The sequence below is a fragment of the Bos mutus genome, chromosome 26 (genome assembly GCF_027580195.1).
Source record: "Bos mutus isolate GX-2022 chromosome 26, NWIPB_WYAK_1.1, whole genome shotgun sequence".
Taxonomy (NCBI): domain Eukaryota; kingdom Metazoa; phylum Chordata; class Mammalia; order Artiodactyla; family Bovidae; genus Bos; species Bos mutus.
Genome location: NC_091642.1, coordinates 1,184,997 through 1,198,495, shown reverse-complemented (window position 1 = coordinate 1,198,495; position 13,499 = coordinate 1,184,997). Strand labels below are relative to the sequence as shown.

The following is a 13,499-nucleotide window of genomic DNA, read 5'->3' as shown; positions in this document are numbered from 1 at the left end:
AGGGCAAGGTGGGCTCGGGGTGGTCCCAGAGGTACTAAATGTATTGTGGGTGTCCTCTGCCCAGACCCAGGGCACCCCCCAACAAGGCCAGCCAAGAGGCCTGTGCGTGGTCACAGGGCATGTCCCTGAGCCACAGGGGCGGCCTCAGCTCAGCTCCCAGCAGAAGAGGGCCCCCGGCCCCTCCTGCCCACCCAGCCCCACCCCACACCCTAGGCCTTTCAACCTGCCCGCCCACCCCGTCTGGCTGGGCCCAGAAACTCCGAAACCTTTTCTTGTGGCACAGCCCCTCTCTCTGCCATGACTCCCAGCTCAGCAGGCCTCCCTGTGTCCCCAGGGCATCACCTCCTCCCACCCCAGGGCTTGAAGGTGCCCCGGGGCAGCCGGCAGGTCAACCCCATGGCGGGGTCAGGATCTGGATGGGCGGGCGCTCCTGGGGAGCTTTTCTGTCTACATGTTTCTGGGTGACGTGGGGCAGCTTGGGAGTGCAGTTCTGTTTTCTGGGTCTGTAGGAAAGATAAGGGGCCCCGTCTCCCCACCCCTTCCCATCACAGAGCCAGCTGAACCTCTGGCAGTGGGGCTGCAGGGCCCTCGAGACGCACCGCCATGTAGAGAAGGGAGTCAGGCAGAGCAGAGGCCAGAGTGAGACCACTGCCCTCTCCCTAGACGGGGCCTTAAGACACTCAGCTCTTTCACTCAGTTCCTCTAAGGAAGTCCGTCTCTCGAAGCCACATGCAGTCAGCCTGGTGCGGGGCCTGGGCCCAGCTGGGAATGCACGAGCACAGCCTCTGGCTGGAAAAGTCCACTTGGGAGGCTGGTTCTGGAGTGGAGGCTGGTCCCCCATCTTTGTCCACACATGGGCCCTCCAACCTGAGCACCCCTTCAAGGCCCAGTCCCTGGAACTGGGGGTCCCTGGGGCTCGTGGTCCCTGACCTTGGGGTCCCTGGAGCTCAGGATTCCTGGATCTCGTGGTCCCTGGAGCTCAGGGTCCCTGGATCTTGGGGTCCCTGGAGCTCAGGATTCCTGGATCTTGGGGTCCCTGGAACTCAGGGTCCCTGACCTTGGGGTCCCTGGAGCTCAGGATTCCTGGATCTCGTGGTCCCTGGAACTCAGGGTCCCTGACCTTGGGGTCCCTGGAGCTCAGGGTCCCTGGAGCTTGAGATCCCCGGAGCTCAGGATTCCTGGTTCTTGGGGTCCCTGGAGCTCAGGATTCCTGGTTCTTGGGGTCCCTGGAGCTCAGGGTCCCTGGATCTTGAGTCCCTGGAGCTCAGGATTCCTGGATCTTGGGGTCCCTTGAGGTACGTGGGCTGCACCATGTTACGTGAAGGCAAGCGCTGGGTGAGGACAGCCCACTGTCACGTCCTGGCTTCAGAGGTCACCTGTAGCCAGTGAAGGACAATGAATACACAGCCACAGCAATGCTGTGTCAAAATGGATGGTGCAGAGTCCCTGGAAGGACCCCTCGGGTGGCAGGGTCGCCTCTGCCGCTTCAGGATCTTCCCTGCAGCCTCCGCCTGGAAAGCCAGCCCAGCTCTGCAGTCTGTCTTGCTGTGTGCGTGGCACGCGGGACCTGCCAGGGCTTGGAAGGCCACTTGGTGCCCCAGAACCGTGAGCAGGTCTCACCTGTGGAGGAGGCTAGGGCCAGGTACAGATGACTGGGTGCCTGAGGTGAGGGTCGGACGTCAGGGCGCTGGGCAGGCACGGCCTCCCTGGGGCCCAGGCAGCCTCCAGGACCTGAGTGTTGATGGAGGCTCCCTTGGACGTCTGGAGAGAGACCCGGACGGGATTTGAACAACTCCTGCTCCCAGCATGCTCGTGTTGGGGTGGCCTTGGTGCGGGGCAGTGGGCATCACCATGCGGGGATGGAACTGGGCTGCACGTCTCACATGGGGCTGTGGGGTGGTGGCACGCAGTGGGGGCCAGGGTCTCACTCTCAAGGACCCATGAACAAGCACGTTTTCCCTCCACCAGCACCGCTGTCCAGAGACCGGGGGAGAGGTCTGGGTCGCCAAAGTAGGAGGATATTGTGTGAAGCAGTTGGCACCAAAGCGTCCTCACCCTGGGCAGAAGTAGCGGATGTTCAGTGAGAGGGGTCCCGCGGCCCACGCTCCCCTTCACGCGGGCAGTGGGGGCGGCCACACCGCAACGATGCTGCTCTGCGTTTTCTCAGTCGAGGGGGAGGGGACCGCTTTGTGGGTGCAGAGCTGGTGGCTGCGGATCTGCAGCTACGGATGGCAGCTCGTGGGAAACGTCGAGCCCCGCGGGGGTTCCCCCATCACCTTCTGGCTCACCAGTCTCCAGGGTGAGTCTGAGGCTGTCAGCAGAGTGCTGACATCTAAATCCAGGATGTTCTGTATCGTTATCGCCCTTCCCAGCCCCGACCACTGACATGCTCCCCCTAGTCAGCGAGGGCCCCTCTCAGCCGGGGAGCAGATGGGCCTGGGGCTTTCTGCACTGGAGACGTCGCTGGGAGGGGCTGGTTCCATGCACATTTGGTGCAGTATGTACATCACAAGTTACCAGATTCCTAAGCAAGCGTCCCCCTTCTCCCATCAGCTTTTTAAAAAATCTTCTATTTTAAAGTAGTTTCAGACTTAAAAGTTGCACAGATACTCTTCACCTAGCTTCCCCAGAGGTCCCCATTTCATGTCATCACAGTGCACTCTCCAAGCTCAGCTGGTCCACCCACTCTGTCCAGACAAGCGTTTTTTGCTTCAGGAGAAATAGGTTATGTGGTGTTGGGCCTAAGAAAACCAGATTCAAGGCCGCCAACATTTTCTCCAGTGTTTCGTCTGGAATCGCATGGCTTTGTGTCTTACATTCATGTTCATGATCCATTTTGAGTTTATGTTTGCATTTGCTGCATGGTTTTGGTCAAAGCACATTTTTTGCAAGTGGTTGTCCATCTCTTGTCTCCCCCCACCCCCACTGTAAGGAACTCTTCTGTCTTTGAGTAAAATGCCTTCTGCTTGGCTGGACCAAGCCCGCTCTGTGGTCAGCCTGGTCCTGGCTGGAGTGTCCTCCCCACCTCTGAGTCATCAAACTCGGGGAGGCAGGGGGTCAGAGCTGCTATCTGCCGGCGTCCTCCACGCTGGCATGCCTGGTCCCCTCTGGGTCCTGGGGGTGGGGCTGGGGCTCCAGGCGCCTCGTCTGCCCAGCTCAGGGTCTGGAATCCCGAGATGTGAGACTCAACTGTCAGCAGGGCAGATTTACAGCTCTCCCGGAGCAGGCACTGCATACCGATGAGCCCCGCTCCTGTGAGCCTGCTCACGCTGCACTGAGACCCGGTGACCAGAAGTGATGGCTCTTGTCATTGCTGAAATTCAAGGAGGAGTCAGTCTTGCTCAGCAAACATCCACAGTTAACAGGCATTGTGGACACATGTGAGCGGAAGCCTTCATTCGAGCCATGTCTGTAATAGTCTCCATCATAACTGATGAAATTGTCCTTTTAATTTCTGTATATTGTTTCGTATTCAGTTAACAGGCATTGTGGACACATGTTAGCGGAAGCCTTCATTCGAGCCATGTCTGTAATAGTCTCCATCATAACTGATGAAATTGTCTTTTAATTTCTGTCTATTGTTTCGTATTTAAGGAAAGACGTACAAGCTGCGCTGTTTATGTGCCTCCCAGACTCACAGGCCTGCACACACACACGCACACACGCACACACACGCACACTGCAGCCCTTGTCGTGGAGTTTTCTTCCTCTTTGCTGCACAGACTTGCATGTGTCCTGACACTGGCTTTCTCCTGCCACTGGTCTCGGAATGGCCCTGGTGGGTGTTTCTTGTAACCTCTCTGGCTTCACTGACGTCTAACCTCCGACCCCCTCCCGTACCTGCCTCTCTCCCTTCAGAGGTAACTGCCTTCTGACCCCTGGGCCGCGCCCTGGGCAGAGCTTTGTGGCCGACACGTAGGTTTCTGAAAGGTGTAGCTGTTATTGCTTCTGAGGTCCTTGTAAGAGGCGTCATGCTTTTGGACACGCAGCGACTTCGTTTCGTGGTGCCTGGACTCGCCTGTCCGGTGACCGTGTGTCTTCGTGTCCCGCTCCGGGAGGCCCTCGTGGGCCCCCACCACCTTGGTGATGGGCATCTGGGTTTCGCCGCTGTGAGCATTCACGTGAAGTCTGTTGGTGTGCTTGTGCAGGAGTTTCTTTGGGTGTCCACCTGTGGTCATTAGGGGTCATCCAAAGTATATAGCCTTGACATTAGGGGATACTGACAAACTCCTCCAGTTCCTGTTGGCTTTGGAGCTGCTTTTTCCTCCCTGTTTAGAATTTTGTGTTTACCTGACGGCAAAAGCCGTTCTCTCGTGCTGCTGGGACATCTGCACACGGTCTCAGGGAGAAGTGGGAGAGCTGACTGGAGGCCGATGCCCCGCCCCGTTCTGCGCCCTGCTGCCTGATCTGCGCTGTGCGGTGGCAGCGCTTGGCCCACGGCCAGCCGCCTGGCGCTTGTCATGTCGCCATCCCGGTTTAAGCAGCGTGGGCCCTCTCAGAGCATGAGCACGAGGCCATTATTGAGAGAGGCCGCTGTTAGAGCAGGCAGCGTCAGGGGAGAGCCGGACGCCCCTTCTCCGACTGCGAGAGCAGCTCCTGGTCACCCAGACGAAAAACAAAACAGGAACCAAGGGTTGTGTGTGTGCGGGTCTGTGCGTGTGGTTGTGTGTGTGCGGGTCTGTGCGTGTGGTTGTGTGTGTGCAGGTCTATGTGTGTGGTTGTATGTGTAGGTCTGTGTGTGGTTGTGTATGTGCAGGTCTGTGCCTGTGGTTTTGTGTGTTCAAGTCTCTCTGTGGTTGTGTGTGCAGTTCTGTGTGTGGTTGTGTGTGCAGTTCTGTGTGTGGTTGTGTGTGCGGGTCTGTGTGTGGTTGTGTGTGCGGGTTTGTGTGTGCAGTCTGAGTGTGGTATGTGTGTGGGTCTGTGTGTGAGGTTGTGTGTATATCAGTCTGTGTGTGATTGTGTGTGTGTGGGTCTGTGTGTGAGGTTGTGTGTGTATGGGTCTGTGTGTGGTTCTGTGTGTGCAGGTCTGTGAGTGTGGTTGTGTGTATGAGTCTGTGCATGTGGTTGCGTGTACAGGTCTGTGAGTGTGGTGTGTGTGCGGGTCTGTGTGTAGTTGTGTATGTGGGTCTCTGTGTGAGGTTATGTTTACAGGTCTGTGAGTGTGGTTGTGTGTGCGGGTCTGTGTATGGTGTGGGTCTCTGTGGTTGTGTGTGCAGTCTATGTTTGTGTGTGCAGGTCTGTGTGTGGTTGTGTGTGCAGGCCTGTGTGTGTGGTTATGTGTGCAGGTCTGTTTGTGGTGGTGTGTGTGGGTCTCTGTGTGTGCCGGGCACGTGCATGGGGCAGCCGTATGCGATCTGGACAGGCAGCCTGTCCAGTCAGAGCAAGTGGGGGTGGGAGTGGGGGTCAGGCCTGTTGCCGGGTCTTCTGCCCGATAGTCTGGGGGTTAGAGACGGGAGGCCTGTCCCAGTCAAGTTGATGAGCTAGGCACGGTGTGAGCATGGACCGTCCCGGGCCGGAATGGATTGGCCCGCCTGCAGCGGGCTCTTGCCTGTGGGGCGCGGGGAGAAGGGCCTGGTCGATGGCCCGGGTGCACTGACAGAAGCCCTGTCCCCCTCTGTGTGGTTGATGGAAAGGCCCTGCGGAGAGCTGACCGGGCGGCAGGGGGGACGCTCAGCCGGGTCTGGGCGAGAGCATCTGTTTCTTCCTATTTCCCCCAAGTCGGAGCTTCGGGGAGGGAAGCCCTCAGCCCCAAACACGTGTTCTGTTGCTGCTGGTTTCTGTTGGAAATGCTAGGCTACGGTTTCCCAGAGTAGTAAGCGCTCATGCGGAGGGTTTCTGGCTTTAACCTGTCCTCTTCTGTCCCATAAGCTGATTGAACTTGTATTTGTGTGGCTTACTTCTGAGGGCCTGGGACTGTGAGTAGGGGTGATGTTTGGGGGCAGAGAGCAAAAATCTGGGCTGCAGGGCGTCGCCCCTGCCACGTGGGCTCTGGGCCTCTGCCTGGCCCACCCCGTGTTCGGACCCGGGTTCACGTGCCTCGTGCGTATTTCTGGGCAACATGAGGCCCCCCACCTGCAGTTGGTTCCAACCCCAGGAAGGTTGGTCGCCCTGCCAACAACTTCATGTTTCCCATCAGTTGAGGGGCCGGTGGCTCGGGCTGTATTTTGACATAAATCCGCGTGCTGTTTCCTAACCCGTGTGTATGAAGGCACTTGCGTGTGTTGCCCATGGGTGTTACTGATGAGAGTTCTGCTTTTGCAGCTTTGGGCAGGGTTCTGACGTCTCTGTGCCCACTGGGCTGGGTGCCAACATAGAGACAGCGCTGCTGCCAGCTGGGTCGTGTCCAGCCCATGCCCTCCCGTCCCCTTGTCCCTCCTTCGTCCATCTTGGTGACTGTGACATAAACGCACTTAATGACGTTGGTTATCACTCTTCCTGAATGGTAACTCAAATGACCACTTGAATCCGTATCACCCGTCCTCCAGTGCAGCCCAGTAGAGAAATTACATCGCAAGCCCTCCCTCCAGAAGGAAGGGTGCGGCTGCGGTTCTGGGTGCCCACCCTGATCGAGACATCACTGCCCCGCTGGGCTGGGAGCAATACATCCTGTGTCCCCGTTCCCCCACGACGTTCATTCTCGTCTGTGCCCACGCACTGCCCTGTCCCCTCTCTGTGAAGCGCTGCACATGGGGATTACCTGGCTCGCTCACGCTGTGGACAAACTTTGGTGTGGACCTCAAGACACACTTAGACTGCCCTGGCCCCTAACACAGTCAAATAAATGATGACCCAGCAAGTGGACAGGTGTGCTCACGGAGGCAAAGACCATGCCTCTCCGCTCTGCACCTCACAGCTTCTGGAAAAGCACCTCCAGGCTTCTGGAAAACAGTGGAAGGGAGAGCTCCTGGGTCCCCAAGAGCCCCCCTCAGGCCCAGGGACCCACCAGGACTCTTAGGACGCAGCCCAGAGTGGAGCTCCAGCTCAGACCGTGCAGCGATGTCCTGCAGGGATGTGGCTGGCTCTGCAGGGCCAGGAGACCCAGGAGGAGGCTCCCTACACATTCTCTCTTCTGTGCAGGCCACGTGGAGTGTGCTCCCCTGGTCATGGGAACTCGGCTGTGTGTGTGGTATCTCTGCTGGGGAGCTGGAGGGGGGTTCATCTAAGGTTCAGAGCTCAGAGCTTTTATTGGGGCTACTCAAGTGGGCACCCCCTGCCTGTAAAATGCTAGCCTCAGAAAGAAGCAGATGCTTGCCGCAAATCACACCATTTGTACAAACATTCTCAGCCACCCCACGAGCAGGACCTCTTCACTCCAGGAGAGTTTCAAAAGCTGGGTTCCCAGAGGCCAGTCCAGGGCGAACCTGGCGGGCAGCCCCTGTGCTGACAGTGGCTCAGTTCCTGCCCACACAGGTGCTCCTGACCGAGGAGGCCCCAGGTCAGGAGACCCAGGGCAGACCCCGGAGAGGACCCACACTCGCCTGTCCTGGGCCTGGCGCAGCTTCAGTGTTGGTGAGATCTTGGGCTGACGGGGACAGTCGGGAAGTTGGGCCAGTGGCTAGAGAAAGGAGGAGTGGAGGACACCATGTCCCCAAGAGGACATGGGACTGGGGGTCAGGAGAGAGTGGAGCTCTAGGAGCTTGGAAGCAAACCACGCCTCTGTGTGTGTGCACATGTGTGCGTGTGTGTGCATCAGGAGGGAGGGGAGATCTAGAAGCCTGAAAGCAAACCATGCCTCTCTGTGTATGTGTGCATGTGTGTGTGTGTGCACATGTGTGTGTGTGCGTCAGGAGGGAGGGGAGGTCTAGAAGCCTGGAAGCAAACCATGCCTCTCTGTGTGTGTGTGCATGTGTGTGTGTGCACATGTGTGCGTGTGTGCACATGTGTGCGTGTGTGTGCGTCAGGAGGGAGGGGAGGTCTAGAAGCCTGGAAGCAAACCATGCCTCTGTGTGTGTGTGTGTGCATGTGTGTGTGTGTGCACGTGCAGTGCCACAGTCCTGGGTGAGAGCAGAGGAATGCCCGTCCTGGACGCAGTGCTGTGGATGTAAGGGCAGCAGGGCAGGCAGGCTCAGGAAAAGGGGCCCATGACCTGAGGGAACAGGATGCCGTCACCTTGTCCCTTCAAGCTGGAGGGTGACTTTATTTTCCACAAGATTGTTCTGTATTTATTCGTGTGCAACTCACACCCCAGACAGTCGTCATCCTAACTCAAGGGGGCAGTGACGTGGTGGAGGCCCGCGAGCAGGTGGCCGGGGCCCTGGCTCTGGTCAGCCCGGTGCAACCTCAGGAGATCCCTTGGTGTCTCGGGGCTTCGGTCTTTCCATCTGCAAAATGAGAGGGTCCTTTCTAACAGCTCAAAGTGGATGGACTAATGGAACCTATTTAGGAATGGATCAGATGGAGGGCCTAAGAAGCAGTGTCACTTGAATGCAGCAGAGATGTCAATGGAGAGGTGTGACACTCATTGAGATGAGCTCACTGCAATTCCACTGCATTTGGTGGTCATTCTTCTTGGTGGAATATCCTCTTACTGAGAAGTTAAACAATCAAAAACCAAAAATACTCTGTGGAGTTTCTAATGTCTGTGACCCCAGGCTCCACCTCTGGATGCCCCACCCACCCCCGTCCCATCCCGTCCCCCTCCTCCTCCCATCCCCTCCCTCCTCCCTCCTTTCTCTCCCCCTCCTCCCTCCTTCCCCTCCTCGTCCTCCCTCCTCCCTCCCCTCTCCCTCCTCCCTCCCCTCTCCCTCTCCCTCCCCTCTCCCTTTCCCTCCTCTCTCTCCTCCCCTCTCCCTCTCCCTCCTCCCTCCCTTTCCCTCCTCTCTCTCCTCCCCTCTCCCTCTCCCTCCTCCCTCCCTCCTCCCTCACCTCCTCCCTCACCTCTCCCCCCAACCAGTCTGCTGCTCCACGGCCCACCCTTCTTGTTATATGCAGATCCTGGGAAGCACCTTCTTAACTTCTTCCAAATATTAAAGATGTAAAAGGTGAAAAGAAAGAATTGGCACATAACAGAGGCCCACTTCCTAAGTACTGAGAAAAAACAAAAGCTCGGCATAAGTGGCATCCTCCCCCGTGTGGGAGGGAGCTCTGCGGCCACGTCTGCACGCAACCTCATGAGGCACTTGACCTCTGCGGCCTCTCAGCTCCTGGGAAGAGCCCTCAGCATCTCCAGGCAGAGGCTCAGCATGGCACGGTGTTTGGGCCAGACTGTCCACCTGTGGAGCCAGCATCCATCATTTCTCCAGAGCTTTTCCCTGCCTGGAGTCCCCGCCAGTGGCTCAGATATCTCACACTAACAGAAAGCGTCTGTCTTCACTCTCTTTCAGAGGAGAAGCAGCACGTAGATGAAGCCAGTTTAAAGCGTGAGTTCCACTCCTTGTGAGCTTCGTGGTCCACAGACTGGGAGAGCCTTCCTGCGCTTGGACACAGCCTGACTTGTGGCTTGGAGGTGGTCCTTCTATTGACCTCGCACCCTTGAGATCTAAGATTGTGCTGTCAGTAATGCAACGTGTGTGTGTGTGTGCATGAATCTATGTGCACACACACATGCTCTGTCAGAAGAGGACGCACAGGGTTGAGCTCTCTTGAGGCACTTGTAGATTGACGTACCGGGTAATGAGCCGGGCAGCCAGGTGAGACCATAAGACAACACTCTGTGAGAGAAACACAAGCCGCATTGCCCGGGAGCGGAGGGAGGTCCGCCTGTGTGTCTGCAAGGGTTAGGGTCACTTTATATTTGTGTTGGAGGAAACGTTCAACTCGGGTACGGACGACAGAGGCAGCCAGACCAGGCTTGATTTGCTAGGATGAATCAAGAGAAAGATGATAGGATCAGACAGACATGCTTTTCTCTGGCGGGTGCAGGTTTTCCGCTGGGCAATGCGTGATCAATCAACGCTTGTCCGAGAAGGATGCATCCTTTCTGTTGTCATTAAAGCCACAGTTACATGCTCACCTGGGCAAGAAGTGGGGCCAGTCCACTGCTTTTCCATCTGAGCTTGATGTCAGGGTTTGTGTCTCAAGTCCAAAGTCCGGTTTAGCCCTCCCTGCATTCTTCTGTCCTGTTCTGATGACTGCGTCGTCTTGGCGCATTCGTTGTAGTCAGAATCAAAAGGCAAACAGTAGACTTGCGTGAATAAAAGCCACTGTGGAGCTATGGATGAACTCCCAGAGTGAAGTCTGGTGGAGTGTACGATGCAGGCATTGAGAAACGCTCCACAGTTCCTCTCCCTGAGGGCCTGCCCAGCCCCGCGTGTACCTGCCCAGGAACAGCAGTTATGCAGGCTGGCCGTTTGGGATCCCAAAGTGTGCATTTGAAACCCAAATTCATGCCCCTCGTGTTTATTTGGGTCGTCATGATTTTCATGTGGTACATATGTCTGGAGCACTTCATATGCCCACACATCCCAGACTCTCAATCACAGCTCTGTAATGTTTAAAAGGAGGCAAACTCTACAGGAAAGAGAAGCATGTAAATATGTACCAATGCTTATGAAGTCATTATTATCTGTATGTAAAAAGGATGTGCGTTGGAAAGGGAAAATGGCTCAATGAATGTTTTAAGTAATCCATGTACCAAACTGCATTTTGAAACTGCATGTTCCCCAAAGCACACATTGAGTTGAAATGCCAAGTTTTCTCTTCAGATACCATTGTTTCTGTTCATGTATCATAGGCACCTTCTGTTCATCTGCCTACAAAATCCAGCATTTTAGGGTTGGGCTTTTGGAAAAAGAAAAAAGAAAGAGAAGAAAGAGACAAATATGCGTATTTGTCACTATTTCCTGCCAATCCACTGAGCATCTGAAGAAGTCAAGTATTTTAAAATAATATGCATTCTCTAAATACTAGAATGTACCTTTTATTCAAAACCAGTGGACTGGATTGAATTGAATATTTGGGCTCACTAGCTCTTCAAATAGAGGAAGTGTCACAAAGAGGTTGAAACACAGAAATGTTTACTGTGTAACTGAGATGTGTGCAGCCCAACAGTTATCACCATGGCCATGTGCACAATATCCAGAAACACACACACGTGCTTTCGTTTGTGCAAACCAGAATCCACGTGCGCCGCAGCTTCCTTGCTGACACAGTGTGTGTACCTCGTTCCCGTGGTCTCAAGCTCCAGTTGCTGAAGGACTGTGGCTTTTCCCTAAAGTGCTCAGCCCTCGAGGAACCTGTAGCCTTCAGGACACCCTGAGTGCCTTACGCGGCTGTGAACACCAGTGCCGGCAGTCAGGAAGGAGGGCGTGCCGGGAGTGGGTTTGGAGGTGTTGGACATTAATCTACGCTGACCATCACTGCGTCATTGACCTTAAGATGGACTGTATGTTTTAGCACAGTGATGGATTTACGTTTAGGCTCAGGAAAATCAAGCTGTACATATAGGTATCAAATCATATATTTGTTTACTGTGTATTTTTTAAAAGCTTTATTGTAAATTTATGCAAACACGAATGAGGACTTGTTTTCTCACGGCGATGTGCCAAGCAGTGTTTGTGTCCCCTGAAGCAGTTCCTTAATAACCACACTCTAAACACGTGATACTCTGTTTAGTGCTAAACAGTATTCAGAGCCCTAAAATAGGTTTGTATGGTGATTAACTACAGAATTTTACACATATTTTTGTATTGTGATTCCTATGATATATACCAGAGAATTTTTACTCATTTGTAAATTATTGTACAGTTTTTAATAAAGATTGTTTTAAATCTTAGAATATCAAAGTTCTCCACCTCACAAAGTATTAAAGTCTGGACTTATCGGCTACAGTAGCCACTTCTGTGTTCTGTGTCCACTCTCTGAATGATAGTGCGTCTTCCCACACCAGAAAGGAGAGCTGGGCCTTCTGCGCATTGGGAAGGGGGACCCAGGCGTCTCACATACAGCCCCGTCCTAAGTTATGGGGGGGGGGCTCATCTGGAGGACAGGCTCTGAGGTCACCTGGGGTCAACTACGGGGAGGCCTGCTCCTGGGCTGTTTGTCAAATGAGAACCAAGGGAGAAGTCAAGTCCCTGAGAATGGTGAATTTCTGTGAATGAATAAGAACATGTTTCAGTGTCAGGGACCCCACAGAGGTGAGCACAGGCTGTTGGATCTCTTTGGGAAAGTGGGAACCCAAGGTGGGGCTAAGATGAGGGGCAGGAAGTGTTGATTGGGCTCTGCAGGGTTCTTATGCCTCCTGTTGTCCCAGCTTATGCTTTGAAATTCCAGCTGTGGCTGTTTTAACAGAAGCAAAGACTAGGATGTATTTTCCTTACAAACCAATCCCCGCGGGGCTTGACTTAGTGACAGCACTGTCCTGGGAGGCTGGGCAGGCTGGGAGTCCTCCTGCCATGTCCCACCCAAACTCGGAACTTGCTTTTTAAAAAATAAGTCTTTATCTATTTGGCTACGTTGTGTCTTAGTTGCGTCACAGGGGCCTGGTTGCTCTGCAGCACATGGGGTCTCAGTTTCCCTACCAGGGACGGAACTGTGTCCCCCGCCTTGCAAGGCAGATTCGCAACCACCGGAGCACCAGGGAAACACCCGAAGTCTGTTTTTCCAGGCAGTCGGATCAGCTTCCGTGGTCGCATCATCCCCCCCCCCCCCCACCCCTGCTCTGTCCTTCCAACTTGCCAAACGTTTGAGTCAGAGCCTCCTTGCCTGACTTGGGATCGCCCACAGGGCCTGGAAATGTGGCTGAAGTTTCGAAAAACTGTTTTTTTTTTTTTTTTTTTCCGTGCCTCCTCTCCTCAGCTCCTTCTGCAGGTTGAAAGGGAGGTCAGAAGCGGCTTTGCTTGGGCAGAAAGCGCGCCCTCAGCCCGGACCCGGAGCTTTCAGCACCCGCCACGTGGACAGCGCCGGCTCCGCCCGGGCGCCGGGCAAGGCTTGAGGGTGGGGGGTGGGGGTGGGGGGTGGAGGGCGGGCAGAGGGAAAGGGGCGGGGGGAGCGCCGGGCCCGGGTCCGCCCCGTCTACGCGCAGAGCTCAAACCCCGCCACTGGAGGCTCCGGGACCGGCCGCCCCTCGCCCGCTCCCTCAATGGCAGCGAGGCGGCCGCAGGAGCCCGCAGGGGCTCTGCCCGCCTGCCTGGGGGCGCGGGGCACGGGTAGCCCCCAGGCCCGCCCCAAGCTCGGCGGAGTCTTCCGCTGCGTGGAGGACGCCTTTGAGAACAAGACCCTGTCGCTGGACGAGCTGGGAGGCGGCCACCGGGATCCGAGAGGCGGAGGGCCCTACAGCGGGCCAAGCGGCTACCCGGGGAGTCCCAGCGAGCCAGGTGGAGACGGCCTGGGGGCCGCGGCGAGTCTCCCAGAGGGGCCCAGCGCGGCCCAGGCCCACGGCCCACAGCAGGTAGTGGCCGCGGTGCGGGGGCTGCGGGCGGCGGGGCTGGTGAACGGGGGACGCGGGCTCTGCCCCTGAGGCGCAGCGCATCCACCCCAGAGGCCGCCCCGGGAGCCATCCAGGGGCCCATCCTCTTCGGAGAGCCTCCAACCCCTCCCCGGGGACGCGACCGCTGGCCGCA

At 56.1% G+C, this 13,499-nt stretch overlaps 1 protein-coding gene across 14 annotated transcripts in view; it reads left to right on the top strand.

Annotated features, from left to right (window-relative positions):
- JAKMIP3 (Janus kinase and microtubule interacting protein 3) overlaps positions 1 to 11,771 on the top strand; it is a 90,908-nt gene extending 79,137 nt beyond the window's left edge. For all 14 annotated transcript variants that reach the window (XM_070363470.1, XM_070363469.1, XM_070363467.1 and 11 more), the window contains one exon: positions 9,324 to 11,771. The gene's annotated coding sequence lies outside the window, so the exon portion shown is untranslated. The remainder of the gene's footprint in view (positions 1 to 9,323) is intronic.
- The last annotated feature ends 1,728 nt before the right edge of the window (positions 11,772 to 13,499 follow it).